Source organism: Scyliorhinus canicula, chromosome 1, assembly GCF_902713615.1.
Source record: "Scyliorhinus canicula chromosome 1, sScyCan1.1, whole genome shotgun sequence".
In the NCBI taxonomy this organism is placed as follows: Eukaryota; Metazoa; Chordata; class Chondrichthyes; order Carcharhiniformes; family Scyliorhinidae; genus Scyliorhinus; species Scyliorhinus canicula.
In genome coordinates this window covers 118,681,581-118,692,407 of record NC_052146.1, presented here as the reverse complement: position 1 = coordinate 118,692,407, position 10,827 = coordinate 118,681,581, and positions in this window count along the sequence as shown.

Genomic DNA, 10,827 nt, shown 5'->3' with positions numbered 1-10,827 from the left:
TTTAAAAAAAAATTCTTTGAATATTTCTCTTTACAAGATGTAAAAATATTGAAAATGGGGGAAAAAAGGGCTGCTTGGTTGACAGTCAAGCATCATCCAATTGGATAATGAGTCTTTTTGCTTTCCAACTGGTGCAAGAAGGCAGTGTCACAAGATGGCCCATCTTATAGAGTTGGAAAACTCAGTATCTCCCCCATTAGGCTGCAGATGCTGGGAGCCAATTGAAATTTCAAGGCTGAGGTCAATTACTTTTTGTCAGGTGAAAGAGTATCAAGTGAGAGGTCTGTGGCACAGTTGGTAGCATCTCCACATCTTCACCGGATGATCTGGGTTAAAGTCGCACTTCAAGACTTGATGATCATGGATTCATAGCATGGCCAATTATCCCAGTATGCCTAATGGCAGGCAGTAAGAGTAGGAGCATTTCCTGGTGAGCCACACTGCAGAAGGCAATGGCAAATCACTTCAGAACTTTAACAGGCAGTGAACCCAGGCTGGGATCAAACCCGGGTCCTTGGAGACGTGAAGCGGTAGTGCTAACCAGTACTCCACCGTGCCGCCCTTCACTATATGATTTAACGGCCTTGTCGCGCCCGACTTGATGGCGGGATAAGGCTGTTGAATCTCACGAGGGGCCTCTGGGCATGATCCAGATCAGCATAGTTGATTCATTTAAATATTTTCCCACCATCTGAGATCTGATGGTCGTGCCTGGGAGACCTCACCAAGGTGCTGTTTAATGCTGGTTTCCACAAACATGGACCAGTCTCAATGGCACCTGGGGGGATCCTCCCAGGCCATTGGATACCCGCAGGTGGTCAGGGACAGGGCAGGGTGATACCCTGGTACTCTCTCTGCCACCTAGGCAACTTGACACTGCTAGCCTGTCAGTGACACTCAGGCACCCTGGCCGTGCAAACCCTGGCACTGCCAGGGTGCCAGGTTGGGTGGTGAGGGGGATGACGGGGTGTTCGTGGGGGCACCCTCAAGGTTGGGGGGGATGAAGGGTTTTAAAACTGGAGGTTGAAAGGGGGGTGGGGGGGGGAGGAGATCAGGGCAGCCAGACAAAATGGCGCCCTGATCTGCAAGGATCCTTTCCAACAGGAAATTACTCTAAGTGTGGCCTCGGCGGGGAGAAACTATGTGAGGCCAAATCACACTGCAAAGTGCCGTTGAATAGGGTGGTGTTTCTTGGCGCTGTAGTTAAATCACGTCCAATGTCTCTGCGCTAAACAAGAACTTTTTTGTCTGGGTCGCATTTTTACTAACCGGCCATCTGCGGGATCCACACCAGCCGGCCATTGTGACCCACGCCGGCCCATTTGGCGACCCATGCCGACCGACCTTCAGGACTCACGCCGCCCGAACTTCACAACCCACCATTATTGTTTAATTTAATGTGACAGCTGATTCTATTTGGTCATCACGATCTCACTGACTTTTTCATTCAGTGTTACATTTCTGCTAAGAACTTCAGCTGATGATATAAGTTCTCACTGCATCCGTTGAAAAAAATCAAGAGTGTTGTCGGAGGTGAGATAGCGGAGGGGAGGGTATTGGATATTTCCAAGGAATTGATGGAGAGTGAGAGCATCCCATGGAGGATATTAAGCACAAGTGGGAGGAGGAGCTGGGTGGGGAGGTACAGGCTGCGACGTGGGCAGAGGCCTTGTGGAGGGTGAACGTGACCTCGCCATGTGCGAGGTTGGGCCTTATACAGTTTAAAGTGGTACATAGGGCCTCTATGACGGTGGTGACGATGGCCAGGTTCTTTCCGGGGGTGGAAGATAGCTGTGGGCGGTGTGCGGGGGCCCCATGAACCACGTCCGCATGTTCTGGGCGTGTCCAAGCGGTGCGCGGGGTCCCGTGAACCACGTCCGCATGTTCTGGGCGTGTCCAAGCGGTGCGCGGGGTCCCGTGAACCATGCCCACATGTACTGGGCGTGTCCAAGACTGAGGGGAAAAGAAAAAAATCTGTCAGGAAAGAAAAAAATAAAGAGGCTTATCCTCGAACTTAGTCTTCAAATGCCTTTGACGTTTTGAGGGTTTTAATCTTTCATTTGCCAGTACTTCCCTGCATATAACACACAAGGGCTTTGCATCCGGATTTGCATTGGCAAATTAATAAACCCGTACCTCATGAAATCATCTACTGCTTTGTACCTGATTTCAGCTTCCTGATTTGTTCCTGATTTCCTGAGTTACAAAAATCTCCCCCCCCCACAACCGCCACAGACATGGTGACCCCCTCTCCCCACAAACAATGGGGGCAACCCTCCCCACACACATAAGGGGAACTCTCCCCAGTGGAGCTCCCCAGAGGGCCCACCCCTGGCTCAGCTGCTGGCAGGTTGGCACTGCCAGGGGTGCTTCTTCCCCCCAGGGCTATACTTACCTTTGTGCCTTGGTGGGTTCCGCTCAGCTACAACTACGTCCTGTTTTGCAATAGCTGTTGTAAATCTCACCAAAGTGATGTGCTGTGGGCGATGGGCAGTTCCTTATTTGTGGAGGGGGCATATAAGGGGGATTCCCTTTAAATATATCTAAATTTATGTAAATACATTTAAATGGAAACTCGTTGTGTCACCGGCAAAGGGGAGGGGATAAATAGAAAATGAGATCTTGCCGGAAAGTATCTCGTTTTCCGATTATCTGGGGATTTTGCGCCCGCATCGTTGTTGGCATTCACGGCGAATGCGGGTGCAAAATGGCCGCTGTTAAATCTGTTTTCCTCACTGGTTTAGTTCATGAATAACTTACTTCCATTTAGAATTTGTGATGATGTTCTTGATGCACTGGCATCAACAGCCATGACCTTAGCGGTTATCCCTTGTCCCCTTACAAGCCAACAAGACACTGGGGATCTGCGAGTGCTCCAGGATGTAGCTGTCATGCACAGTCTCTGGGTAGTGGGCACACACGTGCATGATTCGGAGGTGGTACTCGCACATAATCTGAACATGCAGGGAGTGGAACTCCTTCCTGTCAATAAAGGCCACGAATTCACCCCACTTGCAAGGCGACATGCGTGCCATTGGTTGCCCTCTGGACCTGGGGCATCCTGGTGATAGCAGGAAATCCTGTAGCCCGGGCATCTTGGTGGGCCTGGTCAAGCTGGAAGTTGATACAGTCGGGTACCCAGACATACATAGCATCCGTAACCTCACGGAGGCACCTGTGGGCTGTAGATTGTGAAATAGACCCCAGACCTCTGCCAAGAACATTACAGAGACTGTGCTCAGCTGCCCTACACTCAACTACACACTTACCCTTCCGTGAGAAAATCCACAGTGCTGAAGCCCTGTTCTTTAGTGTTTGATTGTTGGCAGCAGCCTCCATGCTGCTGAGGCTACTGGACTTCAGGCAGAGTTCAGACTTCAAAGTTTGCTGGACATTCAGTGCACACATCATTCTCTGAGAAATGGCACATGTGCCCTCAAGGAGGCACTTGAGCATTGAGGAGTGTGAAGTGCTACCACAACTAACAAGGCTAATTCCTCATTTGAAATAGGCTTCAGCTGTGAAGCTGAATTTTGGTTGAATCGTGCCCAAGGCCATGCCCTTTGAACCATGTTAGGCCATGTTACCCACGCTCATTCCTTTCAATCATGTTCACCATGAGTGCTATGTAGCCATATTTGCACTGCTGAAAGCGGAATTCCTTTGTTGATCCTTCAAACTATGGAACTCTACCTTCCTCAGTCTTCCCTTCATTTAAAAACCCTTGAGTCTTTTAAAACCAAAGCTGCTCGGCTTCTTTCCTACTTGTTCCAATCTTGGCACTGTCTTAAAAATGTTTAGGATCTCTCAACACTATAAAGGCTGTGTGTGTGTGTGTGTTTGTGTATGTGTTTGCGCAGAGAGAAGATTTAGCATTGCCAAAGCATTAAACTCTGACGTCAGCCTCCAGAGGCAGAGAATACGCAAGAGTCTCTCTCTGTCGAACCTGACTGAACAGTATCAATTCATCCTATGTATTCATTCCAGAGTTCTCACTGAGCAATGACTCAGAACAGGAAGTAGTGTTCTGGTGTCAGTGAGTTTGACTCAGAGATGGTTTGCCATACCCCAGCTCTCTGCCCGTTTACTCACACTGTACCTTGTTGGGATCAAGAAGCAGGCCCACCGCCGCCTTCTCAGGGGTAAATAGGGATGGAAAATATATGCTGGCCTAGCTAATGACACCCACATCCTGAGAATGAATAGTTACACAGTATATACAGCACAGAAACAGCCACTCAGCCCAACTAGACTGTACTTTGTTTACACTCCATGGGCCAAATATTACGCAGACAGATGACTCAAGATCAGGGTCACAACCTTGCGGAGGTCTTGATGCATGCTCCTACGTGGGAATTGGCCAGGAGGTTTAAACTTTCAACATGGAACTTCCCTGCTCCCCAGGACCCCCTGTGAATGTCCCCAACTCTGAGCTAGAGTCAGAAACATCAGGCAGTTCTGTGGTATTTACCTGGATAGTGACCCAGGAATTGTTAGACAGAGCAAAACCTAGTTTAACACCGAGGCAACTCAACAGCTGACTGCCAATCACCTCGCCTGACCCCTGACTAATCACTTGATCACCCGACTGCCTCCCAACCTAGACCTGACTACCCCACCTGGCCTGACTAGCCTTCTCGACCACCTAACGACCCTCCCAACCAGAATGACTACCCCCCAACCACCTGACTACCCCCTGATTGGACCATACCTCCCAACCACCTGACTACCCTCTGAAACTAGCTACCCTTCCCAACCACCTGATCACCCTTCCAGCCGACACTTAACTACGCCCACCCTACCTAACCCAACCCGACTACCCTCCCAATCAATTAGTTAACCTCCTACCAGATCTGACTATCCTTCCTCACCACCGCACTACTCTCAATCCACCTGACTACACTCCCGACCTGATTTGACTAACCTCCTACCTGCATACCCCTCAGGACCTGACCAGACTAACCTCTGACCCGACTACCCAACCAACCCAACTACTCCCCTGAAAACCTACCCACTCACCACATACATGCCCTATCTACCTGCCCACTTACTCATTCACCAACATTCAAAGACTTTGACACAGAAGAACATAAGATCTAGAAGCAGGGGTAGGCCATCTGGCCCCTCGAGGCTGCTGCGCCATTCAATAAGATCATCGCTGATCTTTTTGTGGACTTAGCTTCACTTACCTGCCTGCTCACCATCTCCCTTAATTTACAGGTCCAAAAGCTATCTATTTTTGACTTAAAAACATTCAACGTGGTAGCGGCTTCACAGGGAATTCCACAGATAAAGTTACCTTTCAGCCGCCAGTGCCATAAAAAGGGGCATATCCTGTCTATTTCCAACTCTACCTCTGACAGAGTTCCCAAAGGGATGCAGTGCGGCACATTTCCGTCAAATCCAGTTTCGGAAAACCCTGGAAGAAACGTGCAGCTGCATCAAGTTGGGGGAAACTTTCATGTGGAATGGCAGTCCAACTGTTATTGACGCTGTTCAGAAGACCCTGGCCCACATAAATCTCATCCCAGTCTATCAACCACACCTCAACTTTTCGACATAACTTTTATTCTGTTTCCATTCATTCTCATTTGGTCTCCTTTTGAATTAAGAAATTTCAAACCCATCTCTGAGTAAAGACCTTTTCCTTTATTCCCCTATTACATTTATCAGCAACTATCCTACATTTACGGCCCCAGTATTGGATTCTCCCACAACTGGAAAGATTCACTCCATATGCAGCCTGTTTGTTGTGCTTGTATTCCCTCGGGTATAGAAGCTTAGGAGTGATCTTGCTGAGGTGCTTAAGATGACTAAAGGAGTTAGGGCAGCAGGGTGGCGCAGTGAGTCGCACTGCAGCCTCAACGGCACCGAGGTCTCAGGTTCAATCCCAGCTCTGGGTCACTGTCTGTGTGGAGATTGCACATTCTCCTCGTGTTTGCGTGGGTTTCACCCCCACAACCCAGGGTAGGTGGATTGGCCACACTAAATTGCCCTTTAATTGGAAAAATAAATTGGGTACTCTAAATTTATTTTTAAAAAGATGACTTGATCGGGTGGATCCAGGGAAACTATTTTCTCTGGTCAGCGAGTCCGAAATAAATGGCCATAATCGTAATGTTAGAGCTGAGCTGTTCAGGGCTCAGGTCAGGAAGGACTTCTTTACAAAGGGTAGTGGAAATCATTCCCCCCAGAAAGCTGGGGAGAGGAAGGTTGCAATTGAAAATGTCAAAACTAAGATTGATAGGGCGGCATTTCCAGCCCTTCCTGCCGGTGGAATCTTCCGGTCTCCCTCAAAGACAACCACCCTCAAGAGGGTTCCCCAGCATCGGGACGGGCGATCCATGCAAAACACCACAGACATCTGCAGGATGGAAGATACTGGCGGCCAATGGCGAGCCTCAGGGAAAAACGCTACGGAGCGGGGGGTGGGGATGGGAAAATCGCACCCAGAGACTTTTGTTCATCAATGGTTCAAATGTTACAGAACTATGAAGGTTAACTGGAGCTAAAATACAGATCAGCCATGATCTAATTGAATATGTGAACAGGTTTGAGGGACTGCAAGGCCCCATTTCTGTACAACAACTTTCGTATGATGTCCCAATATGGGAAACAAGATGGGGAAGGCTGGCAAATTGGAAGGAAAGATTACACCGTTATCAAGCTCAGTAGTGAGGAGAGTTTTGAATGCGTCGAGAGAGGTGACTAAGTAGAAATAATTATGAAGAGAAATATATTGTGAGGTAAAGGTGGATAATGGCTCGAACTCTAATGATGGAGCAGTGGAAGGAGACAATATAAACATGCGAACGTGGAGGAGTAGGCCACTCAGCCATGAATGGGGGGACAGGGTAGGGAATGATGAGGTAAATGATGGAACTTGACTAAAAGAGTGAATTTTGGGATGGAAGAACTGGAGAACTAGATGGTGAGCAAATGAGAAGCCTAAATATTTTTTTTAAAGTGACCCGGTCTTGAAGGAGACTTTGAATCACTTAAACTGTTGCAAGCTTACTTGTTCAACTGTCTATCGGAATTAATGAAGCATTTGGAGGAATTTCTAATCTATCAAGCTCTATACAGTTGTCAAGAGGCAGCTCTAAGATAAACTCTCTCCCAAACTGCTGTTCACAAGAACGGAAAAAAGCACCTCACAGACTGGTACCACTCCAGAGCCCAAACAACATCTGGCCAAGTAAGAGGCCTGAGTATAAACAGTGTTGCAGTGACCAGACTGAGGTCAGGCCCCAAGTCACAATCTGGATTTAACTCTCGACATGTTGCACTAAACACATCTTGCATTCGTTTTTTTCCATCAGCCCCCTCCACCACCATCAAAATACTATTTAATCAGAGGTACCAGGTGCGGTTCATGTTTTGAAGAGTACCAGATTCTCCTGAGTTAGTTTCTTCTTTTCAAAGTTCTGGAATGAAGTTCACTGCTTGTGAAAGAGTGACGGAGAATGAGGTAAAGTGAACCATAGTGAACAGTAAGGGAAACGTCAAGAGAGAAATATAATGTCCGGGATTCTCCGAAATCACGGCCAAGTGTTGACGCCGGTGTCAAAACCGGCGCGAGCGATGCCGGCTTCAATGGGCCTCCAGGCCCAGTCATTCACCCCTTCCTCGGGGGCTAGAATGGCGCCAGAGTGCTGTGTGTTGCTCCGGCACCGAGAGCCGGCCCTACACGGCCAGCGGGGGTCCGCGCATGCACGTCACGGCCATCTTCATGCCGGCCCCCGGGCAACATGGCGGAGTCCTACAGGGGCCCGGCGCAGAGGAGCAGCCCCCAACCAGCGCGGCGGCGACCCCGCGGACGTGATTGCCGCCGATTCTACGGTTGCCGAAGAATCGGCGGCCTGGCGTCGGAGCGGCGTGGCGGGATTCCTGCGCTCCCCTGACGAATTTCGACCCGGCGTGGGCTCGGAGAATCCCAGCCAATATATATAGACAAAGCGTTAGGGAGAAACGTGACAACATGAGGAGCAGGAGCGTTGTCCAAGGCCAAAAATCTTACCTCATAAACCTGACCTTGCCACCAATAATTGCCTATCCTGAACACTACACACCCCCTTCTCACAACCGTGATCTTTCCCTCCCTCCCTTCCTGCTTCTCGACCATCTCCTCCTGTTACAGGATTTCTGGCTGTCAAGCAGGCAGCCAGCCTGTTAATGAGGTTGGTTATCAAGCTGGCTGGTGGGGCAGGAAAGGCATACAAAAAAAATGCAAATGGTGTTGCAGCAAACCTGTACTTCTGAGTTTCCCATCCCTAACTCTATCTCCTTATCATACAGTGCAGAAGGAGGCCATTCGGCCCATCGAGTCTGCACCGGCTCTTGGAAAGAGCACACTACCCAAGGTCAACACCTCCCCCTATCCCAATAACCCAGTAACCCCACCCAACACTAAGGGCAATTTTGGACACTAAGGGCAATTTAGCACGGCCAATCCACCTATCTTGCACATCTTTGGACTGTGGGAGGAAACCGGAGCACCCGGAGGAAACACATGGGGAGGATGTGCAGACTCCGCACAGACAGTGACCCAAGCCGGAATTGAACCTGGGACCCTGGAGCTGTGAAGCCATTGTGCTATCCACAATGCTACCGTGCTCTCCTCCCGTATGTTCCTGAAAATATTAAAAAACATATGGGGCAGGATTCTCTGATCCTGAGGCAAAGAATTGACGCTGTCGGACACGCCGTTGCATGTCTCGACGGCATCAACACGGCCTCAGGATCAGCAATTCTGGCCCATACAGGGTGCCAGCACGGCACTGGAGCGGTTGACGCCACTCCAGCTGCCGATCGTGTCATGAACAGGGCGCCGCGGGATCCGCGCATGCGCAGTGGCACCCTTCTCCGCGCTGGCCCCGACACAACATGGCTTAGGGCGACAGAGGCTGGCGCGAAAGAAAGGAGGCCCCCAGCCCGAGAGGTCGGCCTGCCTATCGATGGGCCATGATCGCGGGCCACGCCACAACGGAGGGCCCCCCACCCCCCTGGGTCGATCCCCCCTCCACCCCCACAGGCCGCCCCCAGACCCTTCCATGCCGAGGTCCCACAGGTTTAGAGCAGATTAGCATGCCGCCGGCGGGACCCGGGTGTTTTGCTGCTGAGGATCGGCGGGAGGGCTGCGGAGAATCGCGACCAGGCATCGGGGCGGCATGGAGCGATTCGCGCCGGTCGCTGGGATTCTCCGGCCCAGCCCCAGCCTGAGAGAATCCCGCCCACAATCTCACAGCACACAAGGAGGCCATTTGGCCCATTGGCTTTTCTGCTCTTCCCCCATAACTTTGCAATATTTTCCTTTCTCTGGTATTTATCCTATTCGCATGAAAGTTACTATTAACTTTTATCCCAGCAAGGACAGCACGGTGGCGCAGTGGTTAGCACTGCTGCCTCACTGCGCCGAGGTCCCAGTTCGATCCCGGCTCTGGGTCACTATCCGTGGAGAGATTGCACATTCTCCCTGTGTTTGCACGGGTTTAGCCCCCACAACCCAAAGGTGGGCAGGGTAGGTGGATTGGCCATGCTGAAAAAAAATTGCTCCTTAATTGGAAGGAATGAATTGGACATTCGAAATTTTTAAAAAAACTTTACTCCCACCAACAGTTCACGCCGCCCTGATCATAAATTGCTGCATTTTGTCATGTGAGAGTACCTTTAAGAAATGGGTGTTTATAAATGGGTGTGTATATAAATATCTGTCGTGAGAGTACCTTTGAGAAATGGGTGTTTATTACTGCAGTGACGTCAGGGAGTGGGTGGAGCTGGGCTGTCTGTCAGTTTTTTACTTTTATTTTAGGCTGTTTGCTGCAGGGTGTGTTTTAGTTTCGTTTTCAGAGCTGGATAGCTGCAGTCACAGCCAGAAGGTGTCTGAATCCCTCTCTGTAATCTAAAGACTGTAAATCAGACCTGGTGCTTTAAAACTAATAACTGCTCTCAGTAGTGACTTTAACCTGATGTGCTTCTGTTAAAAGGTGTTTTAAGTCTCATGGATGTTAAAAGGAAAGTAAGAATTACTCAGTGTTATATTCTTTGGGGGTTGTATTTGAATTGATGGTTGCTAAGATGTTCACTGTATGTTTTAAAAAGGTTAACTTGCGTTCATAGAATAAACATTGTTTTGTTTTTTAAAAATACTTTACCGTTTCTGCTAGCCCACACCTGTAGAGTGGACCGTGTGTTCCCCATACCATAATCTATTAAAGGTTGTGGGTCAGGTGAACTCCATGATACACTTTGGGATTCTCTAAACCTTGGCCCATAACAAATTAAATTTTTTTTTTAACCAATTATCACTCCCCTCATAACGCACCCTCCTTCCAATGGAGGCAGTTTCTAACATCAGTAATTCTAAATGTAATTATAAGAACCTGACATTTATAGGTGGGCCCAGGTAGGTGCAGAGTAAAGCTTCCTCTACTTTGCTTCTAATAATGTGTATCAACATCACAGGATGACCCTTGGGTTACACCAAACATGAATTATGGAGGTGTGGGTCTCGAAATTGCTTATTGTTGCAAGGTCCGACTATTGATTGAACAAAGGACTGACAAGCGATTGTCCTACTATCTGTTACTGAACCAATGTTGTTTTGTATAAATATCCCCAAGCGACTTTATCTTGGTTCTTCAGGATGGGTAGCCAGAGCGTTAGGATGTTGGCGTCCATGGGTGGGATTTAGCACCACGATCCAGGAACAAGGCTGCAGAGCTGGGGTGCCTATCGGAGATGAACCTTCCAAGAATAAGCCATGAGAGCATGGCACTGTGGCACAGTGGTTAGCACTGCAGCCTTACAGCACCAGTGACCCGGGTT